Source organism: Malurus melanocephalus, unplaced genomic scaffold (assembly GCF_030028575.1).
Source record: "Malurus melanocephalus ecotype Western Australia unplaced genomic scaffold, MMel_1.1 scaffold_187, whole genome shotgun sequence".
Classification (NCBI taxonomy): Eukaryota; Metazoa; Chordata; class Aves; order Passeriformes; family Maluridae; genus Malurus; species Malurus melanocephalus.
This window is the reverse complement of record NW_026623419.1, coordinates 586,668-608,632: the sequence shown is the minus strand read 5'-3', so window position 1 is coordinate 608,632 and position 21,965 is coordinate 586,668. Positions and strand designations below refer to the sequence as shown.

General features: G+C 43.9%; 1 protein-coding gene across 1 annotated transcript in view; it reads left to right on the top strand.

Moving 5' to 3' along the window:
* Nucleotides 1-21,965, top strand: part of RNF152 (ring finger protein 152) — a 79,240-nt gene that overhangs the window by 13,078 nt on the left and 44,197 nt on the right. The gene's annotated exons all lie outside the window — the stretch shown is intronic.

Here is a 21,965-nt window from a genome sequence, read left to right as displayed (position 1 = left end):
TTAAGCCAGGTTCTGTGTTCACCATTTACACATATGGCAGACAGGACTGTGTATTGAAGTACTTGCACATGCCTGTGTGCTACCTTCTTTAATAGTAAGAGGCTTTTCTTCTGTGCATTGATCAGATAAGAGWCTCTCTCTTCACCCCTTTTTGGTGTCCTCTTCCTCCCTGACCTTCTGCCACCTGCCCAGAAGAACCTGTGTGACTTCGTCCCACTCCAGTGCGTGCTGCAGCGACCTGCCAGCTAATTGCCCTGAATTTGCTCACGCTGCTGGGACCTGAATTGCAGATTCCAGCCATCTTTACTTGAGGAATGGCAGCCTGGCAGTCTTCCAGTCCGCCTGCTGGATCTGGGCCAGCTATTTATTGTGAAACTTTTGCTCCTCTTGGACTTTGCAGTAATTTTGATCCCCCTGGGGGATTTGCCTAGTACCAGGTAGAGAAATCCAATAAAAAGCCCTGGGAATTTGCTCTGTGCTCAGCAACACATAGTTGCTACTGACTCAAATCCTGTTTCTTTAACAGCAGTACAAGGGGACCACAAAACCAATAAAAGGTACTTTTACTGGTGACTGCAAATATTTTGGTGAATAGGTAAAAAAGCTGCATGTGCTTGGAATTGAGATAAGGTCCAGATTTGATGCTCAGTGTGAACAATTAGAAAACAAGTAGAAGAGCAATAATTTTACTCTCTGCTTCACTTTAGGACCAAGATTGAGCTTATTCTTATCCTGTGCATTGCTGAGACTCCTTTACCTGAGTTTATTAAAATGAGCCAAGCAAGCTGAGTTTCTCTATTGTCCGCATGAGCCCCCCGCTGCTGCACCCTRTGAAAACAATACTCTCCCCTCCATGCTGCACACTCTGTGCCTACCCAAACTGGTCCATAGGGGCTCCTCATGGAATAATGCACAAGGAAATGGGAACCTGTGTTTAGATGCATGCCAGTTAAATCAGTGCCTGTGCACCAGGTTGGAACCAGTTTTGTTTCCTTTGCACAGGACACAAATGTCCGTGTCAGCATAGCTCCTCTGACAGAATAAGTGAGTGTATGAGCAGTTCCTCAGCATGGAAACTGCTGCTGCTAGTCTGTGTCACCCTGCAAACAAGTTACCACTTGCTCATATATAATTTAATGTGGAATGTGGGAGATCAGTCTGAGAGTGAAGTAAAATGCAAATCTCTGAAGACAGCAGGTCAGCTGGAAARTACTTTTCTCCTCTATGTCCCTCAATGGTCATGTAAAGAAGTGACCCACAGTCAGGAAGGTGGATGGCCTAACAATTCCTCTGCACTAAGTTTTGCAAATGTGCATTAGGCTGGAAGTGAGGATTCACTTAACTCCCACAGCTCTCTATGTTCAGTCTCTGTAGCGAACAGCCAGGAATTCTGGGGGACTGAGGGAGCATGTGCAGTCCTCTGCTTGACAGTGTTGAGGGGCAAGGCAAGCCACAGAGCTGCCACGAGCCCATCATGAGCTAGAGTTCTAGTGCAAGAATGATCCTCAGCTGTGGCTCTGGGAAGCACCAAGCTGGAAATTTGTTAGGGTGTCCATTGGCATCTCAGTCACATTCAGGCATCACAGTGTTTAAGAAATAGTGATTTTGCTGGTACTTTTTACWGCAGCTGTGCTCCCAGTCTTGCCCTGGAAGCTGCTTCCAGGAAAGAGGATTGACACACCTTTGCTCTTCCTCTTCCTGAACAGTAGCTATGGGGTCTCCAAGGGGCACCATTGCATAGGAAGGGAGCTGGGAATCATTGTAGTGCCATCCTTCTTGAGTGTATCTYGTCATGGTCTTGGACCTTCTTAAATGAAAGGTAGCAATTACTCCTTCCATTACCCTTGATAATGTTTTATTAGTAATTGTGGTTTTTATCTGTAATAACACACTGTTAATAGCATGCYGTGATTGGCAGGGTTCAGCTTACACTTGATTTCTGCCTTGGGTGGGGGAGGAAATGGCTGTTCAGTTTGTCACTGACGTCCTCTGTAAAAACATCTTTCACATCAACTAAAGCCACAGCTTAGGACCGAGTGGTTGCATTTAGGATATTGGACAAAATTTGCCTTTCCAAATTTAAGTCTRATGTCTGCCCCAAGCCAATTCCAGGCTATGAAGGACTTCTACAAGTATCTAGGACCCCCAAGGAACACGCTGCATTATTTAACCATGCTTTGAAGAATTGAATTTTGTTCMAGAACATGCTCATCACATGCATGTGAGCTGAATTAACACCTAAGTGCCAGAAAACCTGCCTCACCTGCACAGGAAAAAAGTTGGTTGCTTGGTTTGACATTTTTAAAGAACCAGCCCCAACGTCATCCTAAGATTTCTATTTCAGAAAGCCTAGGCAGGAAAAGAGGTAGGGCAGCTGTGCAAGGGAAGGACTGGCTATTTATCACTGCACAGAATAGGAAAAATCCTTCCCCAAAGAGTTTCATGGATTTTGTTTCCTGACAGAAAAGAGTGCACCCTCTTGGCCCCCCAAACAATATGGGAATCAAAAGAATTATTTACCAGAGGTGTTTCTGGATCAAAGCCCTGCTACAGCCTTAGCTCAGTGAGTTTCAGGTTTAGGTCTTGATTTCCAMCCTTGCATTTCTCTGCTTGGCTGAACCTGCTTCTTCAAAACTGCTGAGTTACGGGTGTTTTAGAAGGCAGGCTTTTTTCAGGGGACAGGTGAGTGTGAAAGCTACACAGAAAGGAATGTGAAAAAATGTAGGGATGCAGAAGCACTTAATTACATGCCTTTGCAGTCTGTATCTTCAGTCCACATTAATTTCTGTGTATAAAACACAAATTTAAGGCTTAGACCTATAGTAGCATAGCACGTATGATTCCACTGTACATAACAGCCCTTCATAAAGTCTGATGGGTGCTTTTGCTCTATGYAAACCCTTACATTTCTCAAAGCTCTGCTCTCCAGGTTTCCTTCCCAAGTCATTGAAACAAGGTGACCCTGTTTGGTTACTAATCAGAGGTGGATGACCTGCTAGTTTATGAAATTGAGGAAGATCCAGCAGAAGGATGAGTAATGGAGTCCTGGGATTTTAAACTAGCTTTTGTTTTCTGCCTGAGCTGGCCCAGAGAACTGGGAACACTTCTCACTGGTTGTACTTAGCCTGGTGCATCCTGACAGTAATAGGCTATATCCTGTCCTGCTGGGGACTGGAGGCAATGCAAAGCCAATCTCTCAGGAAACAGCCTGGTGCAGCCGTGATGTAAACAACACAATACATATTAGCTCTGAGCAGGCACCACTGGCTGAAAAGATTTTTTTTTTAATTTTTTTTTCAGTATTTATAGTATAGACATGACTTACTGCAAATGAAGAAAATGTGAAGGAGTTGAATTCAGCRTGTTTGTATTAGCAAATCTTTTTACTTTGCTGCTTCTAATTCATTTGGGGGTTATTCAGTGAAATTTGGCTTCTTTTTTCTTTTCTACCCATTAGTTTTACTTTCAGGACTTAGGACAAAAAGGAAAATTTTAAAGTATTTTCCTCTGCAGTGTTTCTTGGGTTTGAGAAAAGAATTACAAGCATTAGTGGTATTTTTGCTTTAATGTATATTTGTGTACACATTTATTTCTTTTATAATATGTGTATTTTCAAACAAATTTATCCCTCTGGTGTCTCTTTCATCCTGTTCAGTCAAACCTGTTTTTTTTCCTGGATTATTCTTGCGGTCATACWAGTGTGCATAGTCTGATATTTTTTAAAAAATTAGTCCTTTAGGTGGACACAAATACCATGGTTTCACACAGCCATGGGTAGTTCTGCTTTAATGCACTCAGTCAAAGACACTTAAAGAAGGCTTGAGCAATTTAAGGAAGTGATGAGGATCGTGCCTTCGAAAAGCCAGCCTTTTATTTAAAGATGGGTCAGATCAGATGGTAGGGAACTAATGAATCCCTTGTGCTTACATCTCAAATGCCCGGGCTTTCCATAAGTGACATGTGGTTGTCCCTAACAACAGACAGATAAAACCCGAGTTAATGGTGTAAGAGGCAATTTAGCTTACAGTTATGTGCATTTTATTTAGATWATTGTAGGAGCTGCAATATGCTCACTAAGAAATGTGAAAACAGCTTACATTTACAGACTCATCTTATGTTCATGTAAAGAAAAAATCAGGGATATGGTGTTTAATTTCCTGCGAACAAGCACGTGTCAGAAGCTGAACACCAGCATAGTTCATGAAGGATCTCAAATGGGAAAACAAGTGTCCCAAGGTATAATTATTCTGTGTTTATATTCTTTTTTTAGTGGAGCTTTTGTTTAAGCTTCTCTTCAGATCCTAGCTTCTTCACTCAACAACACCAAAGTGGATTTTAAGATTATACTCTTTTATTAAATCATCCATCTTAACTTTACTCCTGACATCCTTTGATGGATAAAGTGCCAGACTTCTAGGTGATAGTTCTCCCTTAGGGCAACAAAAGTGTGCAAGAGCTTTAAGGGCCTTTAACCAGAGCCAGTATGGGAAACCCTGCATCACTGTTTTGCTAGCACACGCTGGCTACAGAGAGCCCCTTACACCAGCCTACCAGAAGGAAAGGTTTCTCAGAATCATCAGAAAAAGAAAACCCTTGTCCCACTGACCTACCTGAGGGATTTCTTTCCCATATGCTGGCTTCACACAAGGCAATGCAGTTGGGATGCTGCCATGAGCTCTCTGTGCTGAGCRTGGCTGGGCACTGCCTCACATGGATACAGCGCTGCCACTGCTCCTCTCTGCAGCCATCCCTCCCTGCCCTTCTCCATGCTGCCTCACCATTGCTCCCCTCCCCTCTCTGAGGCACTACTGCTGTTGCTGAGGCACATGGGSTGATGACAATGTTACTTGTGACTTTCATGCTCTTGGATCTCGGGCTAGAGGTGAATTATTGCTATCACCCTGATTGCCAGTGTGTGAAGGGCTGGTGGGAGGGAAGGGGTCACATGGGCAGCCCTTCTGGCAGAGCTGTGTGGGCTCCCTTCCCTGACACAAGCACAAAGGCATATTTATTCTCAGTTATCACAGGTTACCCCTGGAAAACCATAATGTTTGTATTGAAAATACTATTTATCAYCAGAAAACATGAGATGGCCACTATTACATACTTTACCGGCCATAAAAAGCTGTTCACTTTCATTTATCAAGGTTTACAAGCTAATGATGCTGTTGTTGACTGTTGCTGGTGCTTTGCTCCTTCTCTGTTGCAAGACTTGTGTAAAAGCAACTACATGGCCCAGGAGGTACATTCAAAGGATAGGAACCCAAAAGTAATGTAAATCCATGTGACTCASCAAGATGCCTGAGTCTGTTCAGGTTTTAGTATGATATGTGCCATGCCTTTGCTTGCCCGTGTGTTTTATTCTTTGAGGCTTCTGCAGAAAAGGGCCATGAGCCAGACCATAACAGCAGTTTTGGGGCAGCTGATAAACCCTATGGTAACCATTGGGTCTGGGAATGTGTTTATTCCCAGCTTGAGGCAGGGACCAGACAGACAGAGAGCTGGGAGAAGAGGAAGAAACAGTCYTTTACCCCACTACTAAGTTCACAGCCAGATGTGTGACAAACTTCTGATCCWTAGTGGTGTCTCCCTTGATTTTCTCATGTATGAATAAGCCAGTATCAAGAATGTGTTTTCTGAATTTTTTGGTTTTGGTTCCTCCCCSCCAAGAATGTGTATAGGACATTCCTTTCCCACTAAACAGGCAGAAGGGACAGTAAGTTCTATCTTCTTTTAGTACAGTCTAGGCTAGACAAAACCACGATGTATATTTTTTTGAATGTATTACCAAGACYCTGACATTATGATAATAATAATGACAATAAWGATKATKATAATAACAGTAATAATAATAATCTCAAATTTGGTGTATTATAGGATACCATATCATTCAGTATCAGACACATTCAAATGCTGGTAAGATGAAACCCCTCCCTGAGATACAATTTATTAGAAGCATTTCACAATTCAAATGTCAATTTAGCATAGAGCAAGCTTTTCCTCTGTCTSTTGAGCCTTTCACTGCAATCCAAATTCCCAGGAGCAGAGGTRGGGCCTGGCTGTGTGCTGCTGATGTGTCCCTGCAGAGAGATCCAGCTGGCTGGGGCAGGGGCTTTTTCCCTTCACCCTGTGTGACCAGTGCCATCCTCCCCAAAACAGAGAGAGGACAGCCTCGGAAGTCAAGCCTCCTCACACTGGTGATGGAGAGTCTCCCATTTTTTTTGTTTCTCTTGAAGGGAATCACGCTGGCRTATCTGACCTCAGTTCACAGCGTGGACTGTTACCAGATAATTACAGCAGCCAGTCCAGGTGCCCCAGCCTCACAGGGCTTCTCTGGGGCTTGTTTCTGTACACTGGTGCTGGATCATCTGCAGAGTTTGGGTTAGATGTAGGTGGCTCCAGTCAACTTTCGAATTGCCTGCCCCAAAATGATGCCTCCTGTACYGCAGAACCTGGGGAGATGCCTCTGCCTGCAGATCATCCAACCAACACGAGCCAAAGCCCATTGGCTTCAGCAACAGCAGARCTGAGTCCTTGGCAGCCAATTTGAAAAAGAATCAGCAACAAAATAAAATAAGCATGGGGCTTCTGTGCCAGCTGAGGCCAGAGAGGTGGTTGCAGTAGCTTCTTCAAGCAGCTTCCTCAATGAGCTCTGCAGAGACAGATCTGTCATGGTACTTCACACCTATAGCCAAATCTTCCTCTGAGTTTCCCTGGCTCAGCCTCAATTCACTTTAATATCAGCTGGGCTGGTATAAATGAGAAGAGAATTTGGCCTTTGCTGTCAATTGCATTTTTCATCTCCAAGCTATCTTAGGGACACTAAGTAAAGAGCTCACACTAAGGCCTGTGAGGGAAGTGAGGTGTTATCAAGTTATCTTTTTACAGGAGCCAAAGAGACTAATAGAATTGCCCAAGGCCAAAGAYTATCAAGGCCTGATTATGTATGGGTCCTGGGCTCCTAAAATTTTGTCCCAATGGCAGGGTCTCAGTTCATTCTCATACTTTCTTTACCCACAAATTCTGCATGAATTAATGCACCTGGGTTCTTTGACATCCTTTACTTTCACTCCAAATGCAGCCTGATGCTTCCTGTAACATTTTAATGCAAGSAAGAGCTTGAAACTTGCCTGTGATCAAAGGCTGCATTTTGACAGTTCAGGTGCAATTAAATATGAGTATCAAGCAGGGTGTCTGCAGTTTATTATTAAATCTATGCTGAAGGGAAAAAAACTAGAGCCGTAGCACTTTCTTGCAGATCAGGTAGTGAGATATCTAAATGGGTGCACTTGCAGACAGGAAATTGTGCTCAAGCCATTGGAGGCTTGGGCACAGCCCAGCTAGCACTGAATAGCCAGCCACTTCTATAACAAAGCATTTCATTGCACGCATAGGCCTCTTACCTTGCTGAAAGAGAGCCAGGGGCAAGCATTCAACAAAAAAAAAACTTTAATCATGGACCAGATATAAAGGAGCAGACAGCTGCTGGCTTTAAAAAATTTTGAATCAAAAACATTTGCTGCATCCTYGGTATTTACACTCAAAGGCTTCTCTTGGAGCAAATATCTGCCTGAACAAGGAAAAGCAAGATCACATTTGCCTTTGAAATCTGTGCTCTGGTGGATTAAAGTCATAAATGTTTAATCCACATTAAAAAAAAAAAAGTAGAGGAACTTATATTAAGGACAATGTCCAGTGGGATCCAGATAGAATGAATACCAGAAACCTCAAATGTTTGCTAAGGTAGAGGAGAAAAGCAGTTGTTCTTTAATTTCCTCAGCTCCTGAACAAAGCACTCTTGGCTTCTGTTCTTCATTTGTAAGGGAYTTCTAAACACGCTCAACTACAAGAGAGAATTGATGAAAACTGTGAATCCAGGTCAGTATTTCTGTAGGGTTTACAAGACATGCTTCGACACAGGAGTGACAGGTAAGGTTCTCTCTGAAAGAAACATGTCAGCTGCTTACTCCATGATTGTCCTGTCCACTGTTGTTTCTCCTTGTCTCTCATCAGAATAATTTGTACTCTTTCATAAAAGTAATGAAAATCTTTCCTCTTTTGCTGTCACCTCTGCTCCAGCTGGATTGATGGGTATGGTGGACACTACTGGTACACTGTCTGAGGCTAAAACTCAATAGCAAGCCCAAATCAGATTTATGGAAATGAGTAAAAAAGCAGAACAGGAAGGAAACACACCAATTTAAGCATAGAAAACCACATAAAATGAGCTTAATACATTCCTGCGTACTGGGAAACTGGGGGCATCATCTTTCAGGTGCAGTGTCTGTGATGGGCATGTTCCCACTCTGTCTCAAATCAAAACATATTAATTACAAATTGRCATGAGACAGTTGCTTGTGATGAGGTAACACAACTGTTAAAACACAGTGGGAAGAAAAACTGTCCTSAAGGGCCAGAGGAGACAGGTGAAGGGAAGATGACATCAGTACAGAAAAAGTGAAATGCCAATCCCATGCATGGATCATGTGGCTAGAGGAACACGGGAAAGGTGGAAGGAGTTTGTCTCTGTGCTGGGAGTTCCCACCTGAAAGTATAAAAATGGGGATCATGGGTCTTGGAAGGTTTTAAATACAAATTTGTCCTCAGCCCACTGCTCAAGTGGTGCAGTGCTGCCTGTAAATACTGAAACATAAATTGCCTGRATGGGCTGGCTGAAATGCTACCGTGAGCAATGTGTTTGTCAACATTACTGCAGGGGAGAGCAAGCCAAATTAATGACAACTGCCAAAAAAGTAGAGCAAAAAAGGTATACTTTCCCCTGTGTGTCAGAAACTGAATTTATGCCAGGCTCTGTCAGGATGTGAAGGAAAATGTGCTCAGAYGCTGCCAAATCCCACAACAGGTCTTCATTTCCTGCTCTCTGTATTCTGTTCTTCATGTTTATATTTGGCCAAGTGTAAGGGATGGTGATAAGGATAGATCTATTATTTTGTGGAGCAAGGAGGAAGACAGGACTGCTAGAAACATCTGTTAATTTGGATTTGGTGCCTTGAGGCCATTTCCTCTTCTCATTGTACCAGAACCAGCCWTGGGAGCTGAAGGAAACTTCAATGCATTAAACGTCTCAGTGGTACCTTCCATGCCGGGGTTGAAGAAAGTTGGAAGACTATAAACAAGTTTTTGAGTGCACCAGGAGGTAGCTTTTATGCTCTCTAGTTTGCATATTGTGAAACTGGAGCACTGAAGAGTTGATTTTCAGAGTTTGCTACTGCTCAACACCTGCATGAAAGGTCAGCATTTCAGAAGTGCTACAAGTGCTTGGGAGGAACCAAGCTCTTTCTCATAACTTTGAACAGCAGCCACCGCTTTGCTAAATTTGCTAGTATGCAAATGCTGAGGAAAGTYAACACAGATGTTGACTAAAGTAGAGTTTGCAATCTGTTCTCAGCACCAGAGAGCACCTCTTGTTATCACTGTGGTTTTACCCACCCTAAGGATTAACACACTAGGAATAAATCAGCGACAAGCAAACTGGCAAGTTTTTCAGCAAGCACAATCACCCAGGAAATTTGCATAATTTTTCTCCTTCTCCCCATCCTGCCCATCTTTCCCTAGGAAACCTATTCTTCACAGGGACGGTAATTTATGGTGCTGGCAAATTACTCAAAGTATTATGGACACAGATGTCTCCAAAGGCCAGCTTCTGGCCCTATTGCTTGGGCAATGGGATGAGCAGGAGTCTGTATTTAAAGGCTTGATCTGTGAATAMGAGACCTGGCTGCTTACATCAGTGTTTTGTCTTGTGACATCTCTGGACAGGGAAGAAGCAATGTTTCTGTGACCCATGATCATGCCCTAATTATCCCAGGTGTAAATGAAGAGCTGGTGCCACAGACATCGAAACTGAGTCAGTGACAGTGAATTTTACCTGATGTTTCTGGGAATATTTTAGAACCAGTGACCCAAATTGAAGCACACAAACTGCTATGTATTTATTGCATAAACATATATAAATATAGGACAGCTGCAATACGGTGAGTACTCCCGCTGTTGTTTTGACAGTCTTAGCTCAGTGAAACTACTAATTGAACTTGCAGTGCTGAAAATAATACAGCCATATGTGTAACTGCAGTGTGTACTTCATAAATGAGTTGGTGCCACCATAAACTGTGAAAATAATGCAGCTGTWTAAAATTAGAGTGATGAATGTGCATTGGCCTAAAAGTCTACTGCGTAAGCCAAAGCTGGTACCAAACTGCTCCCTCAGAAACGCAGGCATTTAAACAAGCTTTATAGGGAAGCTGTTGCTTACTYTGTCCTTTTATGTGTGGGATACATTGCTGGTATTTTTTTCCCTTTTATCCAAATTTTTCTACTTTGTTGATATTTCTGTTATGATGGTCGTCCAGCAATGTAAGGGGGTTTGCTTCAATTTTGGAGAAAACCCCCCAAGACCAGTTGCTGTGATCTGGAAGCTCCCAGATGTAGGGAAGGTGAGAAACGGGACTAAGAAAGGTATGGCAATGAGGGATTTTGTCTTTGTAGCATTGCCCTTCTAAGGCCAGAGAAAATCCTCAGCTTAGCGGGTTGTCGCCATCACAGGGCCCCCTGCACCCATCTCCTCAAACACSCTAGAACAGGGGACAAAGACCTAGGCCATTAAGGGTTGAGAGTGGAAAGACAAGAAACATGAATACAGCCAAATGACATCCAAGTAAAAAGACAAAAGATCAGGAGTGAATCCTGATGACTCACAGAGGAGGGAGAGGATGAGGAGGCAAAGACCATGATTGATATCAGCTCCTGCTGGGAGCATCTCAGCCACACCCCAGACTATCACRTGRTGTCCCGAGGGAAAATGCCAGGAAAAATGTYGAGGATTGCTGAGTGAATTAAACACCTCTTTGTGGTCACAGGCAAGCCTGGCCAAACTGCTGGGAGATTATTTGGAGAAGACAATGGTGATGAGAGAAACAGGTTAGGKTTTTTTGTTTGTTTGATTGTTTGAACAAAGCAATCTGCAGCTGCTACAGTATTGCAACATTAGAGATTAAGGTTTAGCACAATGAAATCTCTGGCCAGCGTGAGTACACTGCTGGATGTTTCCCGAAAGAGGCACACTCGGGATAAGAGTAGTTAAGCTATCAGCAGATAAACAGAGATTTGTCAGCTTCCACATCCAGAGCAATCGCTGCAGGCGAGGGTGCATCACTGGGGGGTGACTGTCGCTGTTTATCGATCTTGATAAGCATGCAGAAACCTCTGTGGACAAGCAGCAGCCATGGCTCTTACCACCAGGACTGAGACTCTCCCTCTGATACTACTCCACAAAAAAAACCCCTAAACCCCTCCATCCCAGAAGTAATTAGTAGCATGTGAGAGATCTGTACAAAAGACTGGTGAGTCCACATGCAGAGCCCTATACCATAGCACACTTTCCCAGCCTAAGCTCAGGTGGCAGAACAAAATGAGATGGTGCACTACATGTACTCAGCAGAAAAAGATCACACTCACTGACAGTCAGAATAACCTTGCWCTTTAAGTATTCACTATTTTAAATGCCATTTTTCATGCCATGGCAACACTACTGCACCCCTCTGCCTTAAAACATAGCATTAAAACACATGCCTTAAAACACATGCCTGCTGGTGAGGCTGTGATGGGGCTTCATCTGCAGACATGACTAGAGAGCATCAGCTCCAAAGAGAGGTTTGTTATGTTGCCATCAGCACTTTCTTGTTATATGGGATGTCTGGACAGGTAGGACTTTGGCATTAGGCTCTGGCAAGCAGCAACCTGCAACTGCAGCTTTTTTCAGAGCTCAGAAGTAATTCAATGCGAGGCAAGAATTGGCTGCACTGAGAGGAACAGGAGCAGAACACCAGAGGTGGGCTCCCTCCTCACCTCAGATTTGTTAGCTTGGTCCTTCTTGCCCAGTTGGGCACTTCCTTCAAAAGCCACCTGGCAGTCTCCGGGAGCCACCACTGCACATCAGAGAAGTTTTCCTCATAAATTAAAGGATAGAGCAAGCTGGCTGGGGCTGGATCTGGGTGGAGCAGGATGCTGTTATTTATAAAATGCCAAGGATGAGGAAGGTGGTTAAGGAGTTCAGTGACAAATACACTTCATAGCAGCAGGGAAGGAATTAATGGACCATGAGGTAGAAAGAATAAAATAAAATCCTATCATTGAGAACTATGCTTCCTGATCTAGCTTTGATAAAACCACAGTGAGTAAGACTGAAACTACATGGACCAATGATTCTCCTATGGAGAGCAGCCCAGTTTCCTGAAGACAGCTCTGATGGGTAGGAAAGGTGACGTCCCAAGCAAGAGAAGGATTTGCTGAAGTTGGTCTCTCTCATGATTCTGTTCAGGCATTTGCCTAAAAGATGCTGATCTGAGTTCAGAGCCTGCAGACCATTCATTTTTTCCACTTCTGATATAATGGAGTAGAAAATCTGTATTCTCTCATCTGTCRTTAGCAGCACTGGTGTAAAAACACATTCAGAGAAAGCAAAACACTCCTGACTTTAAGATGGAATTGAGGTCTGCCACACATAGGTGGATCTTTTTGTTAAAAGCTGGGAAGATGATGATGAAAGGAAATACTAGTACAGGAAAAAAAAAGATATAAGAGTGGCTCAGAGGTCTGTAAAGAATTATGGAGCTACCTCACAATGGTTTTAAAAGAAGACTAAAAGAGAGAAATCTGTAGGAAATTAAGAAATGGAGGGGGAAGACTTGCAGGTAAGGTGAAAACAGCAGTTATAGATTTAAAGGAAAACGGAMAGGAAGAGAACAACTCATGAGAAAACCAGAAATGGTTGGAAGGGAATTACAGTGTTAGAGGCAGAGCATGAAGAAAGCCGTGTAATATTATGACAAGCAAAATGTATTTTATTTATTCATGGTTCTTCTGGATTATTCAGCTGGCAGCTGCTGAGGGTCCCATTGCTGCACATCCCCTCCCTCCATGGAGGGCAGCCAAGCACTTCTCTTTGAGGATGATGAATGTGCAAAACAGTTTTGAACGCTTCAACTTTAAACAAAGCACTCTCCAAAGCTCCTCTCTGCCTTGGGCAGCCAACCCCAAGCCTCCCTGGTGGAAACCTGGCAGCTTTGTAGGCTTCCATGAGCTCCTTTTGCAGGTTGGTCCATTATTAATGCTGAAATATAGATACTGGGATTGAAATAMGTGAGAATCAGGCAAACATTCCCTGCAAAAAGGAAAGATGTRGCTTACTCCCTCCTTGCATGTGCTGTGCTCACTCCTTGCAGACAGATGGATGGGGATGTCAGCTCTCACACATCTACAGCAACTTTTTTATGGAACTCTCAAAATCCTGCTGTAGTCAATGGAAACTCCACCACTCACTTGAATGGGACTTGATATGGCTGTGCAAGACTCACAACCCTGAAAGTCACATCCACCTGCACTTAGTGTCTCCTTCAGAGAATCTGAAAAATTTGGGAGAGTTGTGAAGTTGAAAAATAACCTTTTAYCCTTTTTAATGATTTTCCTGAGTGAGGGGAGGCCTTTTCCAAGCCTAGTAAAAGTGTTTAAAGGAAAAGCCTTTATCACAGGTGATTTTGATTCAGCCAAACAGTGACATTGTAAACTTTTYAAAAGCTTGAAGAGTCTAAGTCCCATCTGACTTCAGAAATGAGACTTTGGCAGTTTTTTGCCTTTCAGTCACATCTCTGAGGAGCTCCATGCCCCTTTAAGGAAGATGTGAAAATGGGGTTCTAAATGAGCTGCCACGTCACAGGACTGACATCAGACATTTGGATTAAGGCCTTGCAGCTCACAGGTCTGAACTGGGAACTCYGCATTTATTTTCTGGCAGCAATCTTACATGACATACAAGCGGTGCTGTGGTAGAAAACATGAACATGCTTGACTGGAGCTCTAGAAGAGTGAGTGCTAATGAGASTGATCTATGAACTTAATAAGAAGCTTATTCTCTCAGACCATAAGCAGGTTGTTTGGAAAAACACCTACTAACTGAGTGAGGCTGGGAAAAGACTGTCTTGAAGCTCTGCCACTGCAGAATTTCCCTCGGAATCATCTTGTATTTGGCGGGACAGAAGGCAGAGAGCCCATGCAGACATTCAGCAGCAACTGTAGTCCCCCAGATTCTGGATACGCTGACATAGGTTTGAATGTCCCTGCCTTGGCTGGGATGTCCTGAAGACAGACGCTTGAATAAATAAATTTCAAATTAGACACCACTGAAATTCCCAAAGCAACTTCAGGGGTGCAAGGACTGCAGGATGAAGTCCTGAATGAAAGACTGCTGTGCAGGAATGTCATCAACCAGTGTAGTTTGACCAGGCAACACTGGCAGRGATAGCACTGGTTTTGATGTATTTCTAGGCTACCAGCAATGCCATTCTCTCTGCGAGGCACAGACAGGATGCTTTCATTTTCACAAGCCCCAATTAAAAAAAAAAAAAAATTACTTCAAATATTCACATACTTAACTAGSCATACTGTCTATCCCAGGAAATCCGTGGGATTTCCTGAAGAGCTCTGCTCCTTAATTCATTGTAAATRGTGGGGAATCTGCAGCTGTAGTGTTAATTATAAATGATGTAATTTTCAGGAAGTGTCAGGATGAAGTGCAGTCACTGCCATGTTAGTACCCAGCACATAAATATCGCAGTGTGCTTCTTTTTCCATGTGTGCTTCAGATCTGACTCTGAAATTCCAGGCCTTGGTTCTCATTCTGTTAAAACTGCATGAGTAAAGTTACTCAGCTGAGRATGCTTCAGAGTAGCTTTTCCTGCAGGTAAGAGATGGAACCACCAGCCAGTGGCTTGGAAATGTGTAATGTAAACAAGTCAAGAAAGTAAGTCTGCACAAACAAAGACTTGCATACCTCACTTTATTTTCTCTGCTAAAGTACATGGTGACGGGACCTGTCTTGGTGATTGCTGGACTTTYGTTGTTGGACACGGGCTGGGTGTTCTGCCTGGGGTAACCATAGGGTTTATAACACCAATCATGGGGTGTAAAGCACCCTGAACCTGGTGACTGTTTGGTCCTAATCATCCTAAAGAACTATATTTACTGTTTACACAGTGCAATTTCATCTTCTCAAGGCCTGTAATGTGAACTGTGGACTCTTACTAYCCTACGGATAATATATCTGGTACTTCTACTAGGCTAGAGAAAATAACCTTTCTTCTACTCAGTTAACTTTAATTAATGTCAGAGTTGAATTACACCTTTTTTTTCATATTCTGTAACTTGTTGTAACCTTAATCTTTTGGGTTAACATTTCCTGTGCCAGATGAATACCTCAGTCTGACTCTGGAGGGATGTTTCAGCTCTTTCTATGACATTTTTTTCCTGTGGAAGACGTAATGTCACTGAATGCACAAAACTAGATTTTCTACATAACATTTATCACTGCCTTGTTGTGGTTCCCATTCCAAAATGCAAGAGCAAAAAGAAAAAGTGGTGTAACTCAACTCTGGCTCCTGTRAAAGATACTCAGATTCAGCTAAATTATAAATCCTTGGAAAATTGCAGTTTGCACACACCTGGCAGAGGCTTCTAACTGTGGCTGCTGGTCTCTTTGATGTTTCAGTCTGTGAAGATTTGTGCTCTGGTCTGTCTGTGGCTGYAGGGATTGAGTGGGAGGTTTCTTGCAATGTTCTTCTTGGTGCCTCCTGGCACAGCYATTTAGAGAGTTGTACTCTGTGTCATTGACCTCCTGAACCCCAAGCGATGAGGAGGATGGACCTGACCTTTGTTGGTATAAATAGGTGGACTAAAGCAGCCTACACAGAAAGACTGGAACTGGGGACTTAGAGTGGAGAAGATACTTGGGCCTCACTGTAAGAAACCTGGTCTGGGAGCTGGGGCTGGGAACTGAGGCTGGAATCTGCTGGGATGAAATGTGGGCAACAGCTGGACAAGGAAAATGGGGGAGATGGTGCTGAAAAGTGGAAAGTAGCTTGTAAGGGCTGGAGACCAGGAATGAGGGAAGAGGGAGCCTGGGGCATGGAACTTGGGTGGTGGCAYAGGGGAAGATGACAGAGAGGTTGGCACTGGGGAGCAGGATACTGGGGTTATGCTTCTGAGATCCCACGCAACTGAAGGGACACCCGGGATGCAGTGGAAAGCAGCATGCACTCATGTGGTGGAAACATGTAATTATGTCAGGAGGGACTTGTAGAGTCAGCCTTGATTTGGGTGTTTTCTAATTTTCAATACTTGTGTTTGTAACCTCAATTTTGTTTTTCATGGAGCTCTTTGTCAGTGATAGGATTACCTGTATTTACTCTGTAGACAGCTGGTGCCACAGGGCTATCATGATGCTTTAGTATGCAAGTCCTGAACAGTGAAGTATCTGTTGCACTTAGTAAATTATGATGAAATATTTTCATGCCATTTATTTGTGGTGCTGTTTGTATATGAGAACTGTAATTCTCTTAAAACTCATCTGCTTCAGAGGAGAATGAATTAATGTGGATGATTGAGGGGCTGTCTAACTAATGGACTTTCAATATAGTTAGTGCCCAGCAACGAATTCAGTGCTGCTTTGGATAATGGAAGAGTTTGGGGTTTTAAAATAATCAGCCTATGGTAATTGAAATTCACTGATGTGAAAATATTTTTCACATMCATGTTTTCTCTTTTGTTTAATATACAGTGAACTATTAATTCTTAAGAAGACAGAGRCATGACTCAGTACAGTAAAAACCAAAGATCTGATTCATCGAAACATATTTTTCTAAATATTGCTTTGTGGGATAAGGAGAGAAAAGTGCAGCTCTGGAGATAATTGCCAGAGCTTATAAACCCCTTCCCCCCTCCCCCACCCCCCTTTCATTTTGTGACAGCTGCAGCAGCAGACAATATCCAGGACTGTACAGAGAGTAACCGCTGCGGTAGCACCCCTGGTGTGTTTGTTCAGCTCTCTGTACTGGCAGTAAATGTTCAAAATGCAGCGGGAGACAGCCCTGAGTGCCCGCCCAGCTGCTGCTGACCCTGCTTTGAGCAGGGGATGGACAGGAGGCTCTGCAGAGGAGCCCTTCCACCTCTGCYGTGCTGTGCCGACATGGCCAATGGYCAGGGTAACACACCTCAGGCACATCTGCACAGAGGCAGGCAGTGACTCGGTGCCACAGGTGGGACCCTGGTTAATGCGACAAAGGGCTTGTGGCTCCTCCAAGGGGACTCACTGAGACCAGTCTGGGCTACCRCTTTGAAGGGAGCACAGGGATGTGTCAGCAGACCCAGGTGGTCTCCAAGATGGGGAGCCTCAGGGAGCTCTTTGCACTGCCTATCTCTGAGCATTAAACTCCAGGGCAGGAAGCTTTCCCCCCTATCTTATCTGTGGAGGGAGATTAGCCAAGGCAGAAAGAAGGTGACTCAGAGTATGGACTTCTACTCTGGATCACCTCCAGGGACATCTCCCCTTTGAGTGTAAAGGCAGTCAGCCGATTCTGAAGGAGTAACTTGCCTACATTTTGTACTTACAGAAGTCAAATCACCTGACATGCCAATGCAGGATGAGAGAGTTGGGATTGTTCAGCCTGGAAAAGAGAGGGCTTCAGGATGACCTAAAWTTCAGTACCTGAGGGCAGCATACAAGAAAGATGGAGGAGGGTTTTTACAAGAGCATGCAGTGACAGTATGAGGGGGAATTGATTTCAAGTTAAAAAGAGTAGGTTTAGACAGGAAATTAGGAGGAAGTTCTTTGCTGTGAAGATGTTTAGGCACTGAAACAGGTTGCCCAGAGATGCTATGGATACCCCATCCCTGAAAGTGTTCAAGGCCAGGCTGGATGGGGCTCTGAGCAACCTAGTCTAGTGAAAAGGTGTCCCTGCCCATGGAAGGTGGGGTTGGGACAATTTGATCTTTAAGGTCTCTTCCAATTCAAACCATTCTATGGCTCTATGATACTATGATTCATTATTAAGGTTATAATTAATAGATAAGCATTTACAAACTATTGGTATCAGAAAAAAATKATTGATCAAATTTCTGTACCTAACCCAAGGACAAAAAGCGGGCTGAATGGCACACAGGCACAGAGAATTTGTTGCTCTCCTAAGGCAGGCACATTGTTCATCTTCTGCTTGAAGCCTCTAATGTTAGCARAGGGGTGAAGGCTCTCCTCTTAACTTTAGGGTGGTTTTTGTCTTTTTCAAGGGAGACTGTGGTTTCACAGCAATTTATTTAACCGAGTTACTGCAAATATGCATCCTTTTTACATGCCTGTTTTCAGGTTAGTGACCTGTAAAAATACTCTGCTGAATCTTTTAAAGCATGCAATAAACCAGARTTTTATGGAAGAGAACAAGGGAATGTGTACGAGCCTGTCAGATTTCAATGAGCCAAAATGTTCMCCGTAATTTTATCACAGGGTATCAATATGAGAAGTGACAATTACCTGTGATCAGCGGGGCTTGAAGCTGTTTCCACCAATAAATGCTTTTTTAATTGTTCTGGGGTGTATTTTTGTCTCACAGCTTTAGGCAACAGCCTACTGTGAAGCTTTAGTGCAAGGCTTGAGGTCTGACAGACCTGACTCAGTAGAGATTTTAATGATCAATGTAATTTTCTCYCCTTAGTCTCAGAGCTCTGAGACTATAGAAATCTTTTTTTTTTCCCATTGAAAGATGTTATATGAGCAGGAGATATAAAGTCTGGTTAGTTACTAATGTCTCATTCATATGTGTTCACTGGTTGCTGGACTGAACAGAAAAGCGCTGAACTCTCCCTCCCTCTTGCTTTGGGAGGGTTCAAAGAAGCTTCTTTCCCCCATTCCCTCAAAGATTTCTTTGTCCCATTAGTGTTTTAATAAACAACAACACAACAATTTAGGGACATTACTGTCTCTGATTTCTCCTCCACTGACAGCTTGGCCAATTGTTTCAAAAGCAGGTGAGGGAAAACAAGAAGAAAGACACAGTGAGATGATATAAACTTTCTCTAGGAAACKGAGCTAAAAAGAGTTCCTGGGCTTCCTAATAACATAATAAACATTGGAAATATGATTTAAGCCTCCAGTGTTGACTCAGAAAGGAAAAGGAATGGATCCCCGATGTGCTGATTATTTTTAAAATGCTCACAAGCTTCCATAAAACCATTCGGTTTTATGATTATTTGGTAACTTGTTCCTGGAACTGAAAGTTTGACACTGAGGTCTTACATACATACCGTGTATTAGAGGTCCCTTAGGTGATCATAATGGAGAAACTATGAGTGAGTTACCTTTCTTACCATCCCAGTACTACRCCAGCACTTGTAGCATTGCTCCTATTATTCCTGATGGGGAATAATATTCTATTTTGTAATGAATGATGGGGGTTTCCACCTACCCAGTACTAGGTATGCTTGAGTGAGTGTGTCTGATAGCAATTTGTTCTCATTGACTGTTACATATGATGCACTTATAAAAATCGTTAGAAAAATCCACATGGGAAAAAAGGTCCCCTGATCCCACCAGACTGGTGAGAGAATAGCAAAGGACAGAAGAGAACAGCTGCCTTTGCAGGGCASAGCACAGGGCTGTCCTTTCCTTTGTCTTTCCACGCCTCTAGCACTGGATGAACCCTTTTGATCCTTTTTATTCAGGTAGGAACTGAAAAGGGCAGTACCAAAGAACTTGCTGCCTTTTACAAATCCATCTTCCTAGTGAAAAGTTTAATCGAAATAAACCATGTGAAGCAATCTGAAGCTGAAATCTATTTATCTTTTTCTTTTCCCAAGCCTGTTGTGGGATATTCTCAAGATTTCTTCCCCAGAGACTTACAGACTCTTTTCGTAACAGGTGCAGCCTGGGGGACGATGGCAGCAATCCACAGATCCTCCTGGGAGTAATTACCTTTTCCAGTTCCCCTCATCTGCTGCATCTCTCTGGTAGCACTTCTGCCAGGAGCTGTGCATGTAATCCATTCAGCAGAGGGAGTCAGATGCTAAAAGCTGCAGTAGCCCCTCCACACCAGGACCTTGTATTTGCATGYGAGATCTGAAACATTTGAATCTTTGCAGTCTGCTTAACCCAGACAGGGATGATTGGGGTGTCCTGGTCTCAGCTGAGCTGGATAGATTCTGATGTAGTGACACAATCACAGCAGTATCAACAGCAATATTATTGAGTCATTGTGTAATTGCTCTTCAACACTGCCTTGCTGGATCCATCTCAGAGAGCAGGTGTTATTTTTCTACATCTGTGTRGCCCCCCTGCCTTACTAGTGGACATTGTTTGCAGCAGTGCTGACCAGTGCAGAGTAGGAGTGACATTTAGTTCTATTTTGTAATGAATTTTCGTCCCTTGAGTCTATGGAGATCTGGTACCATAGCACYGCTTGTAGGCACCAGCTGCCACTTGTTTTCTGCAGGGACTTGGTGCACAGAGGGATGTAAGGAATTGTGCCTCCCATACTCGGTGTGTCTCTTCAAAAACAGGATGTGACACAAATGCCTGATGTGAATTTGGCATTAGGATATTCTTAAATTGTAGAACAACTTTACAGCCTCCCTCTCCTGCATCTCAAAGGCTTTTTCTGAACAAAATCCTTAGAATCTTGAATGGCCAGGATGGGAAGGTGTGGGTTACAGCAGGAGCCATGGGCCATGGCCCATTCCYAGGAACGGAAAGGAAGGATGGCAAGAGGCCCCTGTCCCTTTAAGGGACACCTCTGAAGAAGCAATTCGGATGTTTGCTCTTCAGATTACTCAGCTGGGTACAGGAGGGGGAAGGGGAGAGCGGCAAAATATTTCACACAGTCCTTCCAGCTGATCAACAGAGAAGCGAAAGTCAGCTGCATGTGCTAAAATGATGCCTGTGGTGTAAAACACATCGTGAGAGGTCAGAGATGGTGGTGACTAATACTTCAGAGACAGACATGAAGGGGGAACCAGACTAAAACTGATGGCTAAAATTTGACCGATTTGACTTCTCTGTTATCTCAATTATTTCATTAGGAAGTTTTGAGTCAAGAAACACTGTCRGATGCAAAAACCTGCTTCAAACGTTCATTGTAGAGAATGGTAATTGAGTTTTAAATATTTATGGCAGAACCTGGAGTTGTACTAGTGAATGCATTATAGACTCTCCCTAGTGGTAAGCCTGGCTTGCTGGAGACCTTGCGCTGCAAACAGTCCCAGTACAATAAAGAAAGGAGAAAAGGAATTTTATTTTGTGAAAATGATTTATTTAGCTGATTATAGAGCACTTACTCTTTCATAGGCAACACTTTAAGGGTAGAGCTACAGGACATGGGGAGAAGAGTGTTCTAACCAAATCTGGCACCTGGATAACCTACAGGTCTGCATTCAAACCACTGGCAACTGTTTGCCCCCAAAAAACCAGGGGATCTGCAAAAAGATGAAGCAATGAGCAGTGAAAGACTCCTGCCTGCTGCGTGCCATTACTGAYCCCATGTGAGATGCTAAGAGGTACATATGCATTTTTTTCTTTTACTGCTGAGGGAAATAGGATTGTTTTCTCTGCAGGCAGAGCAGAAAAGAGTCCGTGGTCCTGTGCTTTGTCGCAGGCATAGGCCTTTGTGAATGGATAAAAACGAGGCCTTATTCCCTTGCCCAGCCCCGGGTCCGTTGTGGTGTGACAACACGCCACAAGTACATATTACCTTAATGTGCACTACTAATACAGCTCTAAGCCTCCAGCTGAGATTGCTGGTGCTCAAGACACTTGAGGCAGAGAACCTGCCCTGTGTCCGGCAGCCCCGCGTTCCCCGCGGGAGCAGCTCCGGTGGGTGCGCAGGGCAGGCGCCGCTCTGCCCCGCCGGGAACGCGCTYAGGTGCGGCTCTCTCACCTTGGGCCAGGTGGCACAACAAGCTGCAGCTCAAAACCGCGGAGCCCCTTCTCAGCGCCGAGGAATCGCCGAGACGCTGCATCGCCCCTCTCCTCGCCGTGCAGGGCACGGGGTATTCGCGGCTGCCGCCGCTGCGAGCCCGCCCCGCTCCGGCCCCCCGGGCAGCCTCGCCCGCGGCGGAGCAGCGGCCCGCCCGGG